We start from the raw sequence: 16,810 nt of genomic DNA on the forward strand, positions 1-16,810 counted from the left end.
AAGAAGAAGGAGAAGAAGAGAAAGAAAAGAAGATGTTGAAAAACAAAAAGAAGAAAAAGAAGAAGAATAAGCAGGGGCGTCCATGGTAACGTTGCTTGGATGACAACATATGTTGCTCCAAAACCTGTATGTACCTTTCAGCATTAATGGTGCCTTCACAGATGTGTAAGTTACCCATGTCTTGGGCACTAATACACCCCCATACCATCACACATGCTGGCTTTTACAGTCCGCGCCTAGAACAATCCGGATTGTTCTTTTCCTCTTAGTTCTGGACGACCCGACGTCCACAGTTTCCAAAAACAACTTGAAATGTGGACTCGTCAGACCACAGAACACTTTTCCACTTTGCATCAGGCCATCTTAGATGAGCTCGGGCCCAGCGAAGCCGGCGGCGTTTCTGGGTGTTGTTGATAAAATGTGGTTGGCTTTGCATAGTAGAGTTTAAACTTGCACTTGCAGATGTAGCGACCAACTGTAGTGACTGACAGTGGTTTTCTGAACTGTTCCTGAGCCCATGTGGTGATATCCTTTACACACTGATGTGGCTTTTTGATGCAGTACCACCTGAGGTATCCAAGGTCCGTAATATCATCGCATATGTGCAGTGATTTCTCCAAATTTCTGAACCTTTTGATGATATTACGGAGCGTAGATTGTGAAATCCCTAAATTCCTTGCAATAGCTGGTTGATAAATGTTGTTCTTAAACAATTTGCTCAGGCATTTGTTGACAAAGTGGTGACCCTCGCCCCGTCCTTGTTTGTGAACGACTGAGCATTTCATGGAAGCTGCTTTTTATACCCAATCATGGCACCCACCTGTTCCCAATTAGCCCGTTCACCCGTGGGATGTTCCAAATAAGTCGTTGACGAGCATTCCTCAACTTTATCGGTCTTTTTTGCCACTTGTGCCAGCTTTTTTGAAACACATGTTGCAGGCATCACATTCCATATGAGCTAATATTTGCAAAAAATAACAACATCCGGATTGTTCTTTTCCTTTTTGTTCTGGACGACACGAAGTCCACAGTTTCCAAAAACAACTTGAAATGTGGACTCGTCAGACCACAGAACACTTTTCCACTTTGTATCAGTCCATCTTAGATGAGCTCGGGCCCAGTGAAGCTTGCGGCGTTTCTGGGTGTTGTTGATAAAATGGCGTTGAATTTGCATAGTACAGTTTTAACTTGCACTTACAGATGTAGCGACCAACTGTAGTGACTGACAGTGGTTTTCTGAAGTGTTCCTGAGCCCATGTGGTGATATCCTTTACACACTGATGTCGCTTTTTGATGCGGTACCGCCTGAGGGATCGAAGCGCCGTAATATCATGGCTTACGTGCAGTGATTTCTCCAAATTTCTGAACCTTTTGATGATATTACGTAGCGTAGATGGTGAAATCCCTAAATTCCTTGCAATAGCTGGTTGATAAATGTTGTTCTTGAACAATTTGCTCAGGCATTTGTTGACAAAGTGGTGACCCTCGCCCCGTCCTTGTTTGTGAACGACTGAGCATTTCACGGAAGCTGCTTTTATACCCAATCATGGCACCCACCTGTTCCCAATTAGCCTGTTCACCTGTGGGATGTTCCAAATAAGTGTTTGACGAGCATTCCTCAACTTTCTCAGTCTTTTTTGCCAATTGTGCCAGCTTTTTTGAAACACATGTTGCAGGCATCAAATTCCATATGAGCTAATATTTGCAAAAAATAACAACATCCGGATTGTTCTTTTCCTCTTTGTTCTGGACGACACGACGTCCACAGTTTCCAAAAACAACTTGAAATGTGGACTCGTCAGACCACAGAACACTTTTCCACTTTGCATCAGTCCATCTTAGATGAGCTCGGGCCCAGTGAAGCTGGCGGCGTTTCTGGGTGTTGTTGATAAAATGGCGTTGAATTTGCATAGTACAGTTTTAACTTGCACTTACAGATGTAGCGACCAACTGTAGTGACTGACAGTGGTTTTCTGAAGTGTTCCTGAGCCCATGTGGTGATATCCTTTACACACTGATGTCGCTTTTTGATGCGGTACCGCCTGAGGGATCGAAGCGCCGTAATATCATGGCTTACGTGCAGTGATTTCTCCAAATTTCTGAACCTTTTGATGATATTACGGAGCGTAGATGGTGAAATCCCTAAATTCCTTGCAATAGCTGGTTGATAAATGTTGTTCTTGAACAATTTGCTCAGGCATTTGTTGACAAAGTGGTGACCCTCGCCCCGTCCTTGTTTGTGAACGACTGAGCATTTCACGGAAGCTGCTTTTTATACCCAATCATGGCACCCACCTGTTCCCAATTAGCCTGTTCACCTGTGGGATGTTCCAAATAAGTCGTTGACGAGCATTCCTCAACTTTATCAGTCTTTTTTGCCACTTGTGCCAGCTTTTTTGAAAAAAATGTTGCAGGCATCAAATTCCAAATGAGCTAATATTCGCAAAAAATAACGTTTTCCAGTTGGAATGTTAAACATCTTGTCTTTGCAGTCTATTCAATTGAATATAAGTTGAAAAGAATTAGCAAATCTTTGTATTTTGGTTTTATTTACCATTTACACAACGTGACAACTTTACTGGTTTTGGGGTTTTGTACAAAAAAAAAAGTACTAAAGTTGCCCCAACTTTTCTTCAATAACTTCAATTTTCTCATACCTTTGAAACAAAATAAAACTGTCATCACTGTTTAAGCAGAAAGGCTCATTCAAGTTCCAGTTAACAGCGCGACCTCTGACCCCGCCGGGGGCAAGAAAGGAAGTGGTTGGTAAACATGGGCGGACAGTAGATGTTATCTGGGAGGGGAAAAAAAAAAAACAAACCCAAAAAACATCCGTGAGTCAGTCGCCTTGAGGACGACAACACAGGAAGGACGGTCTAAGCGGCCATTTTCCATGGAAGCCACGACTCATGTGAACTTTTAACCCCGCCCCCAAACCCCCCCCCCGCCGCGCCCGGCGCCGCATGTGGTCCGACTTGAGAAAGTGGCGGACGCACTTCAAAACGCGCGCCCGCTTTCAGCGGCGCTCTCCGGATGACAAAGCGTCGCCCCGGCGTCTCGGCGGCAGAAATATGCCCGGAGCTTTTCTCCCCGAGTTTACACCAGCGAGTGTGTTTGGACTGAGGCCTCTTGTTAACTCCTCCTGGATACACACACACTCACACCTGATTTATGTCAATGAGCCATCCGAGGAAACACAGCCGGCTAAATCAAACACACACACACACACACACACGCAATCAAACACACACACACACACACACTCTTGTATTTGTTACCTTCTTGAGACGTGAGAAAAATGCCTCCCTCTTTAGGACCAGCCTTTCTAGATATATAAAGATGTGTATTTACAACATTAATAATATATACATACTATGCAAATATAAAAAAGCTTGTTGTAAAAAATGAGTTGGAATTTCACAAGAAAAAGGTCACCATTTCACAAGAAAAAGGTCACCATTTCACAAGAAAAAGGTAGAATTTTGGCGGTATTATAATAAAAGTCGTCATTTTACTCAACGCAAGTCAAAATGTGACAAGAAAAACTGAAAATGTGTGCAATATTATGATAAAAGTTGGAATTTTACTCAATAACAGTCGCAATTTGACAAGAAAAGCTTAAAATGTGGGCAATTTTATGAAAAGAGTCGTAATTTTGCTCGACAAAAGTCACAATTTTATATGAAAACTTTAAAATGTTGGGAATATAATAATAATGATCTGAATTTTACTTGGCAAAATGATGACAGAGGTCATAATTTTGCTCCAAAAATGTCACTATTTTAAAAGGACAACAAAAATATTGGCAATATTGTGATAAAAGTCGGAATTTTATCCGACAAAATGTCACCATTTTGCGTTTTTTTAAAGTAATTTTGGCCAAAGGGGGCGCATTTCAATTTCTTATACACACTTGTTATTTCATATGCTGACCAGAGGGGGAGCACTTTTAAAAGCGACACACAGTCAAATTTGAAAAATCCCTCCTTTTTGGGACCACCCCAACGCAAGTCAAAATTTTACAAGAAAAACTGAACATTTGTGCAATATTATGATAAACGTTGGAATTTTACTCAATAACAGTCGCAATTTGATCAAATAAAAATTTAAATGTGGGCAATTATATGAAAAGAGTCGTCATTTTTCTCGACAAAAGTCACAATTTTATATGAAAACTTTAAAATGTTGGGAATATAATAATAACGATCTGAATTTTACTTGGCAAAATGATGACAGAGGTCATAATTTTGCTCCAAAAATGTCACTATTTTAAAAGGACAACAAAAATATTGGCAATATTGTGATAAAAGTCTGAATTTTATCCGACAAAATGTCACCATTTTGCGTTTTTTTTAAGTAATTTTGGCCAAAGGGGGCGCATTTCAATTTCTTATACACACTTGTTATTTCATATGCTGACCAGAGGAGGAGCACTTTTAAAAGCGACACACAGTCAAATTTGAAAAATCCCTCCTTTTTGGGACCACCCCAACGCAAGTCAAAATTTTACAAGAAAAACTGAACATTTGTGCAATATTATGATAAACGTTGGAATTTGATAAACAGTCGCAATTTGATCAAATAAAAATTTAAATGTGGGCAATTTTATGAAAAGAGTCGTCATTTTTCTCGACAAAAGTCACAATTTTATATGAAAACTTTAAAATGTTGGGAATATAATAATAATGATCTGAATTTTACTTGGCAAAATGATGACAGAGGTCATAATTTTGCTCCAAAAATGTCACTATTTTAAAAGGACAACAAAAATATTGGCAATATTGTGATAAAAGTCGGAATTTTACTCAATAACAGTCGCAATTTGACAAGAAAAGCTTAAAATGTGGGCAATTTTATGAAAAGAGTCGTAATTTTGCTAGACAAAAGTCACCATTTTATAAGAAAACTTTACAATTTTGGCAATAATAATCGGAATTTTACTTAGCAAAATGATGGCAAAAGTCGTCATTTTGCTCCAAAAATGGCACTATTTTACAAGAACAAGAAAAAAATTGGTAATATTGCGTTACATGTCGGAATTTTATATGACAAATGTCACATTTTTGCGTTAAAAAGTAATAATTTTACATAAAAAGGTCATAATTTTACGAGAGAATATTGCAATATTACAGAAACAGAAAGAATATGAGAAATTGTTCCCAATTTTATGAGAAAAAAGTCGACACATTGTGAGAAAAAGACTGCTTTTAGTTAATTTTTTTATTTTTTTATTTGATTTACTTCAATTCATTACTGTATGTCTCTATATACATATTTATTTATTTATTATAATCAAGTTTGGCCAAAGGCGGCGCATTTCAATTTCTTACACACACTTGTTATTTCATATGTTGACCAGAGGGGGCAGCACTTTTAAAAGCGACACACAGTCACACCTCCTCATATGGAAGCTACTTTTCCTTATTGATGTCTCTAGAAGGGTAGAAATACAAATACAAGACGTGGGAAAAATGCTTCCCTCTTTAGGACCAGCCTTTCTAGATATATAAAGATGTGTATTTACAACATTAATAATATATACATACTATGCACATATAAAAAAACTTGTTATGAAAAATGACTTGGAATTTCACAAGAAAAAGGTCACAATTTAGAATTTTGGCAGTATTATGATAAAAGTCGTCATTTTACTCAACGCAAGTCAAAATGTGACAAGAAAAACTGAAAATGTGCGCAATATTATGATAAAAGTTGGAATTTTACTCAATAACAGTCGCAATTTGACAAGAAAAGCTTAAAATGTGGGCAATTTTATTAAAAGAGTCGTAATTTTGCTAGACAAAAGTCACAATTTTATAAGAAAACTTTACAATTTTGGCAATAATAATCGGAATTTTACTTAGCAAAATGACGGCAAAAGTCGTCACTTTGCTCCAAAAATGGCACTATTTTACAAGAACAAGAAAAAAATTGGTAATATTGCGATGCAAGTCGGAATTTTATATGACAAATGTCACATTTTTGCGTTAAAAAGTCATAATTTTACATAAAAAGGTCATAATTTTACGAGAGGATATTGCAATATTACAGAAACAGAAAGAATATGAGAAATTGTTCCCAATTTTGTGAGAAAAAAGTCCGACACATTGTGAGAAAAAGACTGTTTTAAGTTCATTTTAAAATGTTTTTATTTATTTTTAAAAATTTTTATTTACTTCAAGTTATTACAGTATGTCTCTATATACATATTTATTTACTTATTTTAATTAAAATTGGCCAAAGGGGGCGCATTTAAATTTCTTACACACACTTGTTTTTCATATGTGGACCAGAGGGGGAGCACTTTTACAAGCGACACACAGTCAATTTGAAAAATCCCTCCTTTTTGGGACCACCCCAATGCAAATCAAAATTTTACAAGAAAAACTGAACATGTGTGCAATATTATGATAAAATTTGGAATTTTACTCAATAACAGTCGCAATTTGATCAAATAAAAATTTAAATGTGGGCAATTTTATGAAAAGAGTCGTCATTTTTCTCGACAAAAGTCACAATTTTATATGAAAACTTTAAAATGTTGGGAATATAATAATAATGATCTGAATTTTACTTGGCAAAATAATGACAGAGGTCATAATTTTGCTCCAAAAATGTCACTATTTTAAAAGGACAACAAAAATACTGGCAATATTGTGATAGAAGTCGGAATTTTATCCGACAAAATGTCACCATTTTGCGTTTTTTTAAAGTAATTTTGGCCAAAGGGGGCGCATTTCAATTTCTTACACACACTTGTTATTTCATATGTTGACCAGAGGGGGAGCACTTTTAAAAGCGACAAACAGTCAAATTTGAAAAATCCCTCCTTTTTGGTACCACCCCAACGCAAGTCAAAATTTTTCAAGAAAAACTGAACATTTGTGCAATATTATGATAAACGTTGGAATTTTACTCAATAACAGTCGCAATTTGATCAAATAAAAATTTAAATGTGGGCAATTATATGAAAAGAGTCGTCATTTTTCTCGACAAAAGTCACAATTTTATATGAAAACTTTAAAATGTTGGGAATATAATAATAATGATCTGAATTTTACTTGGCAAAATGATGACAGAGGTCATAGTTTTGCTCCAAAAATGTCACTATTTTAAAAGGACAACAAAAATATTGGCAACATTGTGATAAAAGTCGGAATTTTACTCAATAACAGTCGCAATTTGACAAGAAAAGCTTAAAATGTGGGCAATTTTATGAAAAGAGTCGTAATTTTGCTAGACAAAAGTCACCATTTTATAAGAAAACTTTACAATTTTGGCAATAATAATCGGAATTTTACTTAGCAACATGATGGCAAAAGTCGTAATTTTGCTCCAAAAATGGCACTATTTTTCAAGAACAAGAAAAAAATTGGTAATATTGCGATACAAGTCGGAATTTTGTATGACAAATGTCACATTTTTGGGTTAAAAAGGTCATAATTTTACGAGAGAATATTGCAATATTACAGAAACAGAAAGAATATGAGAAATTGTTCCCAATTTTATGAGAAAAAAGTCGACACATTGTGAGAAAAAGACTGCTTTTAGTTAATTTTTTTATTTTTTTATTTGATTTACTTCAATTTATTACTGTATGTCTCTATATACATATTTATTTATTTATTTTAATCAAGTTTGGCCAAAGGCGGCGCATTTCAATTTCTTACACACACTTGTTATTTCATATGTTGACCAGAGGGGGCAGCACTTTTAAAAGCGACACACAGTCACACCTCCTCATATGGAAGCTACTTTTCCTTATTGATGTCTCTAGAAGGGTAGAAATACAAATACAAGACGTGAGAAAAATGCTTCCCTCTTTAGGACCAGCCTTTCTAGATATATAAAGATGTGTATTTACAACATTAATAATATATACATACTATGCACATATAAAAAAACTTGTTATGAAAAATGAGTTGGAATTTCACAAGAAAAAGGTCACAATTTAGAATTTTGGCAGTATTATGATAAAAGTCGTCATTTTACTCAACGCAAGTCAAAATGTGACAAGAAAAACTGAAAATGTGCGCAATATTATGATAAAAGTTGGAATTTTACTCAATAACAGTCGCAATTTGACAAGAAAAGCTTAAAATGTGGGCAATTTTATGAAAAGAGTCGTAATTTTGCTAGACAAAAGTCACAATTTTATAAGAAAACTTTACAATTTTGGCAATAATAATCGGAATTTTACTTAGCAAAATGATGGCAAAAGTCGTCATTTTGCTCCAAAAATGGCACTATTTTTCAAGAACAAGAAAAAAATTGGTAATATTGCGTTACATGTCGGAATTTTATATGACAAATGTCACATTTTTGCGTTAAAAAGTAATAATTTTACATAAAAAGGTCATAATTTTACGAGAGAATATTGCAATATTACAGAAACAGAAAGAATATGCGAAATTGTTCCCAATTTTGTGAGAAAAAAGTCGACACATTGTGAGAAAAAGACTGCTTTAAGTTCATTTTTAAATGTTTTTATTTATTTTTTAAATTTTTTATTTACTTCAAGTTATTACAGTATGTCTCTATATACATATTTATTTACTTATTTTAATTAAAATTGGCCAAAGGGGGCGCATTTAAATTTCTTACACACACTTGTTTTTCATATGTGGACCAGAGGGGGAGCACTTTTACAAGCGACACACAGTCAATTTGAAAAATCCCTCCTTTTTGGGACCACCCCAATGCAAATCAAAATTTTACAAGAAAAACTGAACATGTGTGCAATATTATGATAAAATTTGGAATTTTACTCAATAACAGTAGCAATTTGATCAAATAAAAATTTAAATGTGGGCAATTTTATGAAAAGAGTCGTCATTTTTCTCGACAAAAGTCACAATTTTATATGAAAACTTTAAAATGCTGGGAATATAATAATAATGATCTGAATTTTACTTGGCAAAATGATGACAGAGGTCATAATTTTGCTCCAAAAATGTCACTATTTTAAAAGGACAACAAAAATATTGGCAATATTGTGATAAAAGTCGGAATTTTATCCGACAAAATGTCACCATTTTGCGTTTTTTTAAAGTAATTTTGGCCAAAGGGGGCGCATTTCAATTTCTTATACACACTTGTTATTTCATATGCTGACCAGAGGGGGAGCACTTTTAAAAGCGACACACAGTCAAATTTGAAAAATCCCTCCTTTTTGGGACCACCCCAACGCAAGTCAAAATTTTACAAGAAAAACTGAACATTTGTGCAATATTATGATAAAAGTTGGAATTTTACTCAATAACAGTCGCAATTTGATCAAATAAAAATTTAAATGTGGGCAATTTTATGAAAAGAGTCGTCATTTTTCTCGACAAAAGTCACAATTTTATATGAAAACTTTAAAATGTTGGCAATATTATAATAATAATCAGAATTTTACTTAGCAAAATTATGACCTTTGTCATCATTTTGCTCCAAAAATGTCACTATTTTACAAGAACACCAAAAAAATTGGCAATATTGTGATAAAAGTCGGAATTTTATCCGAGAAAATGTCTCCATTTTGCGTTTTTTTAAAAGTAATTTTGGCCAAAGGGGGCGCATTTCAATTTCTTACACACACTTGTTATTTCATATGTTGACCAGAGGGGGAGCACTTTTAAAAGCGACAAACAGTCACATTTGAAAAATCCCTCCTTTTTGGGACCACCCCAACGCAAGTCAAAATTTCAAGAAAAACTGAACATTTGTGCAATATTATGATAAACGTTGGAATTTTACAAAGGTCATAATTTTGCTACAAAAATGTCACTATTTTACAAAAACAGCAAAAAAATTGGCAATATTGTGATAAAAGTCGGAATTTTATCCAACAAAATGTCACCATTTTGCGTTAAAACGTAATAATTTTACATGAAAAAGTAATCATTTTACAAGAGAATATTGCAATATTACAGAAACAGAAAGAATATGAGAAATTGTTCCCAATTTTATGAGAACAAAGTCGACACATTGTGAGAAAAAGACTGCTTTTAGTTTATTTTTTTATTTTTTTATTTGATTTACTTCAATTTATTACTGTATGTCTCTATATACATATTTATTTATTTATTTTAATTAAGTTTGGCCAAAGGCGGCGCATTTCAATTTCTTACACACACTTGTTATTTCATATGTTGACCAGAGGGGGCAGCACTTTTAAAAGCGACACACAGTCACACCTCCTCATATGGAAGCTACTTTTCCTTATTGATGTCTCAAGAAGGGTAGAAATACAAATACAAGACGTGAGAAAAATGCTTCCCTCTTTAGGACCAGCCTTTCTAGATATATAAAGATGTGTATTTACAACATTAATAATATATACATACTATGCACATATAAAAACACTTGTTGTGAAAAATGAGTTGGAATTTCACAAGAAAAAGGTCACAATTTAGAATTTTGGCAGTATTATAATAAAAGTCGTCATTTTACTCAACGCAAGTCAAAATGTGACAAGAAAAACTAAAAATGTGTGCAATATTATGATAAAAGTTGGAATTTTACTCAGTAACAGTCGCAATTTGACAAGAAAAGCTTAAAATGTGGGCAATTTTATGAAAACAGTCGTAATTTTGCTAGACAAAAGTCACAATTTTATAAGAAAACCACAATTTTGGCAATGTTATAATAATAATCTGAATTTTACTTAGCAAAATGATGACAAAAGTCATAATTTTGCTCAAAAAATGTCACTATTTTACAAGAACGACCAAAAAATTGGCAATATTGCGATAAAAGCCGGAATTTTATATGACACGTGTCACATTTTTGCATTAAAAAGTAATAATTTTACATTAAAAAGTCATAATTTTACAAGAGAATATTGTAATATTACAGAAACAGAAAGAATTTGAGAAATTGTTCCCAATTCTATGAGAAAAATGTCGACACATTGTGAGAAAAAGACTCACACACACACACACACACACACACACACACACACACACACACACACACACACACACACACACACACACACACACACACACACACACACACACACACACACACACACACACACACACACACACACACACACACACTCTTGCATTTCTGACCTTCTTGAGAAAAATGCCTCCCTCTTTAGGACCAGCCTTTCTAAATATATAAATATGTGTATTTACAACATTAATAATATATAAATACTATGCAAATATAAAAAAAGCTTGTTGTGAAAAATGAGTTGGAATTTCACAAGAAAAAGGTCACAATTTCACAAGAAAAAGGTCACAATTTCACAAGAAAAACGTCAACTTTTGGCAGTATTGTGATAAAAGTCGTCATTTTACTCAACGCAAGTCAAAATGTTGCAACAAAAACTGAACATTTGTGCAACATTATGATAAAAGTTGGAATTTTACTCAATAACATTCACAATTTTACAAGAAAAAGCTTAAAATGTTGGAAATGTTATGAAAAGAGTCGTATATTTACCCAACAAATGTCACAATTTTATGAGAAAACTTTACAATTTTGGCAATGTTATAGTCATAATCGGAATTTTACTTGGTAACATTATGACAAAAGTCATAGTTTTGCTCCAAAAATGTCACTATTTTACAAGAACGACAAAAAAATTGGCAATATTGTGACAAAAGTCGGAATTTCATATGACGAATGTCACCATTTCGCATTAAAAAGTAATTAATTTTACATAAAAAAGTCATAATTTTACGACAAAATATTGCAATATTACAGAAACAGAAAGAATATGAGAGATTGTTCCCAATTTTATGAGAAAAAAGTCGACACATTGTGAGAAAAAGACTCACACACACACACACACACACACACACACACACACACACACACACACACACACACACACACACACACACACACACACACACACACACACACACACACACACACACACACACAGACACACACACACACACACACACACACACACACACACACACACACACACACACACACACACACACACACACACACACACACACACACACACACACACACACACACACACACACACACATACCCATTCTTGTATGTGTTACATTCCTGAGACGTGAGAAAAATGCCTCCGTCTTTAGGACCAGCCTTTCTAGATATATAAAGATGTGTATTTACAACATTAATAATATATACATACTATGCAAATATAATATTATTTGTGAAAAATGAGTTGGAATTTTACAAGAAAAACGTAGAATTTTGGCAGTATTATAATAAAAGTCGTCATTTTACTCAACGCAAGTCTAAATTTGACAAGAAAAACTGAACATTTGTGCAATATTATGATAAAAGTTGGAATTTTACTTAATAGCAGTCGCAATTTGACAAGAAAAGCTTAAAATGTTGGCAATTTTATGAAAAGAGTTGTAATTTTACTCGACAAAAGTCACATTTTTTTTTTTTACATTTTGGCAACTTTATAATAATAATCTGAATTTTACTTGGCAAAATGATGACAAATGTCATATGTATTTTTTTTAATATAGAAACTTTTGTCCATTTTATAAGCACTCACCAGACCAACTTTTTGGTTAACGAACCATGTTCAATTACCAATAAAGTTGGTAAATCGAGGATCCACTGTACAGTATCTTGGGCATTTTAAGCATTTCCGGAATGTTTTTTTTCTTTATTACAATCTTTGTTTTGTTATATTAATTTATTTAAAAATATATATATTTTAGGGTGGGGAATTTTGGTTAGGAAATGACCAAATTTCAATGGTCAAATGAATGTCACAACCTGACATTGAATAAACGTTAAAAATAATGTTGTTTCAACGTTGTATTTGAGTTGTAGAATTTTGGTCGGGAAATGATCAAAATTCATAGGTCAAATCAACGTCAGAACCCAACATTGAATAAACGTCGTCAAAAAAGGATGTTGTTTCAATGTTAGGTTTGTAATGTAGAATATTGGTTGGGACATGACCAAATTTCAATGATTGAATCAACGTCAGAACCCAACATTGATTAAAGGTTGTCAAAAAGCATGTTGTTTCAACGTTGTATTTGTGTTGTAGAATATTGGTTGGGACATGACCAAATTTCAATGGTCAAATGAAGGTCACAACATGACAATGAATAAGCGTCGTCTAAAGCATGTTGTTTCAAAGTTGAATTTGTGTTGTTGAATATTGGTTGGGAAATTACCAAAATTCAATGGTCAAATCAACATTAGAACCCGACATCTATTAAACGTTGTCAACAAGGATGTTGTTTCAACGTTGTATTTGAGTTGTAGGATTTTGGTTGGGAAATGACCAAAATTCAATGGTCAAATCAACGTCAGAACCCAACATTGAATAAACGTTGTCAAAAATCATGTTGTTTCAACGTTGTATTTGTGTTGTAGAATATTGGTTGGGAAAATTACCAAATTTCAATGGTCAAATGAAGGTCACAACATGACAATGACTAAACGTCGTCTAAAGAATGTTGTTTCAAAGTTGAATTTGTGTTGTTGAATATTGGTTGGGAAATTACCAGAATTCAATGGTCAAATCAACGTCAGAACCCGACATCTATTAAACGTTGTCAAAAAGCATGTTGTTTCAACGTTGTATTTGAGTTGTAGGATTTTGGTTGGGAAATGACCAAAATTCAATGGTCAAATCAACGTCAGAACCCAACATTGAATAAACGTTGTCAAAAATCATGTTGTTTCAACGTTGTATTTGTGTTGTAGAATATTGGTTGGGAAAATTACCAAATTTCAATGGTCAAATGAAGGTCACAACATGACAATGAATAAACGTCGTCTAAAGAATGTTGTTTCAAAGTTGAATTTGTGTTGTTGAATATTGGTTGGGAAATTACCAAAATTCAATGGTCAAATCAACGTCAGAACCCGACATCTATTAAACGTTGTCAAAAAGCATGTTGTTTCAACGTTGTATTTGAGTTGTAGGATTTTGGTTGGGAAATTACCAAAATTCAATGCTCAAATCAACGTCAGAACCCAACATTGAATAAACGTTGTCAAAAATCATGTTGTTTCAAAGTTGTATTTGTGTTGTAGAATATTGGTTGGGGAAATTACCAAATTTCAATGGTCAAATGAAGGTCACAACATGACAATGAATAAACGTTGTCAAAAAGCATGATGTTTCAACGTTGAATTTGTGTTGTTGAATATTGGTTGGGAAATTACCAAAATTCAATGGTCAAATTGTGTCAGAACCCAACATTGAATAAACGTCGTCAAAAAGCATGTTGTTTCAACGTTGTATTTGTGTTGTAGAATGTTGGTTGGGAAATGACCAAATTTCAATGGTCCAATCAGAGTCAGAACCCAACATTGAATTAACATCGTCAAAGCATGTTGTTTCAACGTTGTATTTGTGTTGTGGAAAATTGGTTGGCAAAATGACCAAATTTCAATGGTCAAATCAACGTCAGAACCCAACATTGATTAAACATCATCAAAAAGCATGTTATTTCAACGTTGTATTTGTGTTGTAGAATATTGGTTAGAAAATTACCAACATTGAATGGTCAAATCAACGTCAGAACCCGACATCTATTAAACGTTGTCAAAAAGCATGTTGTTTCAACGTTGTATTTGAGTTCTAGATTCAGATTCCAGAAAACACAGAGTGAGATGTTCTACCTCTTGTGCGAAACACAAATGCATAAATGACTTAAAGGGAAACTTCGGTTTTTTTCAACCTGGGCCCTGTTTTCATAATTTTTTCTGTATATGTGAGTGCTGGATAAAACATTTTTTGAGGTCGCGCCAGTATTGAGCAGGGCAGGCAGCCTCCAGCCCAGCTAACGCTCGTACACAGGGCAACTGGCTCTCGTCAAAATTCGGCCTATAAACATGCATTTTTTTCACACTGACAGGCTCAGATAGTTACAATGAGTGTCCGACAACATACTAGAAAGGAGAAATTAACGTATGTCTCTACCTTTAGCTGGAGATCGCTGTTTTTTGCGAGCTGTGTCCAAATCTCACCACGCTACAAATCTCGTTCCGAAATCTCGCGATAACTCGCGACAAAACACCGGTGGAAAAACAGTTACCTGACTGAGGTGAAGAGAGCCATGACAGACAAACAAACAAACTTTTCTATAAAACTAAAATAACAGTCTTCGGTAATCCAACAGAAAATCACTTCAGTCATCTCTCTTCACCTCAGTCAGGTAACTGTTTTTCCACCGGTGTTTTGTCGCGAGTTATCGCGAGATTTCGGAACGAGATTTGTAGCGTGGTGAGATTTGGACACAGCTCGCAAAAAACAGCGATCTCCAGCTAAAGGTAGAGACATACGTTAATTTCTCCTTTCTAGTATGTTGTCGGACACTCATTGTAACTATCTGAGCCTGTCAGTGTGAAAAAAATGCATGTTTATAGGCCGAATTTTGACGAGAGCCAGTTGCCCTGTGTACGAGCGTTAGCTGGGCTGGAGGCTGCCTGCCCTGCTCAATACTGGCGCGACCTCAAAAAATGTTTTATCCAGCACTCACATATACAGAAAAAATTATGAAAACAGGGCCCAGGTTGAAAAAAACCGAAGTTTCCCTTTAACACATTAAAATGAACAGTGAACGTGAATGGAAGACCTGACGGATACAATTTACGGGTGCGCATCATCAGTAGTGTTCCTCTGGGTCATTGGATGTTTCGGCCTTTAACACTATACACCCTCTCTAGAGGCGGCCAGCAACAGGATGATCAGACCTTAGCTTGCGACCCAAGCCCAATTAGCCATAAAAGTCACCTTGTTGGCAGACCTATCAGGGAACTATGCATGGCAGGGGCGTCCGGTTCCCTGAGTCAGCTTTGCCTGACCGCATGCCTCCTGATGCACTAGTTGGGGGCCCAATTGGGGTCATTCCTCTTCAGCCAGAGCCACCGGCTGCTCTTTTCGGCTTCTTCAGATGCGGCTTTGATGGCTGTACGCAGGCACTGACCCCTGACTCCCAAGTCCCACAGCAGTTTTGCGGTAGAGGTTCCCACAAAGCCTCTGCACCCAACCTCCACAGGGCGGAGTATTCAGTATTCCAGCCGCGATTATGAGCTTCCACGGCCAGCTCGGAATACCGCAAATATTTCCTCTCATATGCCTCCTTCATGGATTCCTCCCAGGGTACAGTGAGCTCAACAATGAATACCTTTTTGTGGGAAGTGGACCAGAGCACTAGGTCAGGCCTCAAAGTGGTAGTGGCGATCTCACTGGGGAAAATTAGCTGTTTGCCAACATCTGCCATCTGGTTGGGAAATTACCACAATTCAACGGTCAAATCAACATCAGAACCCAACATTGATTAAACGTTAAAAAGCATGTTGTTTCAACGTTGTATTTGAGTTGTAGAATTTTGGTTGGGAAAATGACCAAAATTCAATGGTCAAATCAACGTCAGAACCCAACATTAAATAAACGTTGTCAAAAAGCATGTTGTTTCTACGTTGTTTTTGTTGTTGAATATTGGTTGGAAAAATTACCAAATTTCAAAGGTCAAATCAACGTCACAACCTGACATTGAATAAACGTTAAAAAGCATGTTGTTTCAACGTTGAATTTGTGTTGTAGAATATTGGTTGGAAAATGACCAAAATTCAATGGTCAAATCAGCGTCAGAACCCAACATTGAATAAACGTCGTCAACAAGCATGTTGTTTCAACGTTGTATTTGTGTTGTAGGGTTTTGGTTGGGAAACTACCAAAATTCAACGGTCAAATCAACATCAGAACCCAACATTTAATAAACATTAAAAAGCATGTTGTTTCAACGTTGTATTTGAGTTGTAGAATTTTGGTTGGGAAAATGACCAAAATTCAACGGTCAAATCAACGTCACAGCCTGACATTGAATAAACG

Source organism: Entelurus aequoreus, linkage group LG11 (assembly GCF_033978785.1).
Source record: "Entelurus aequoreus isolate RoL-2023_Sb linkage group LG11, RoL_Eaeq_v1.1, whole genome shotgun sequence".
Classification (NCBI taxonomy): Eukaryota; Metazoa; Chordata; class Actinopteri; order Syngnathiformes; family Syngnathidae; genus Entelurus; species Entelurus aequoreus.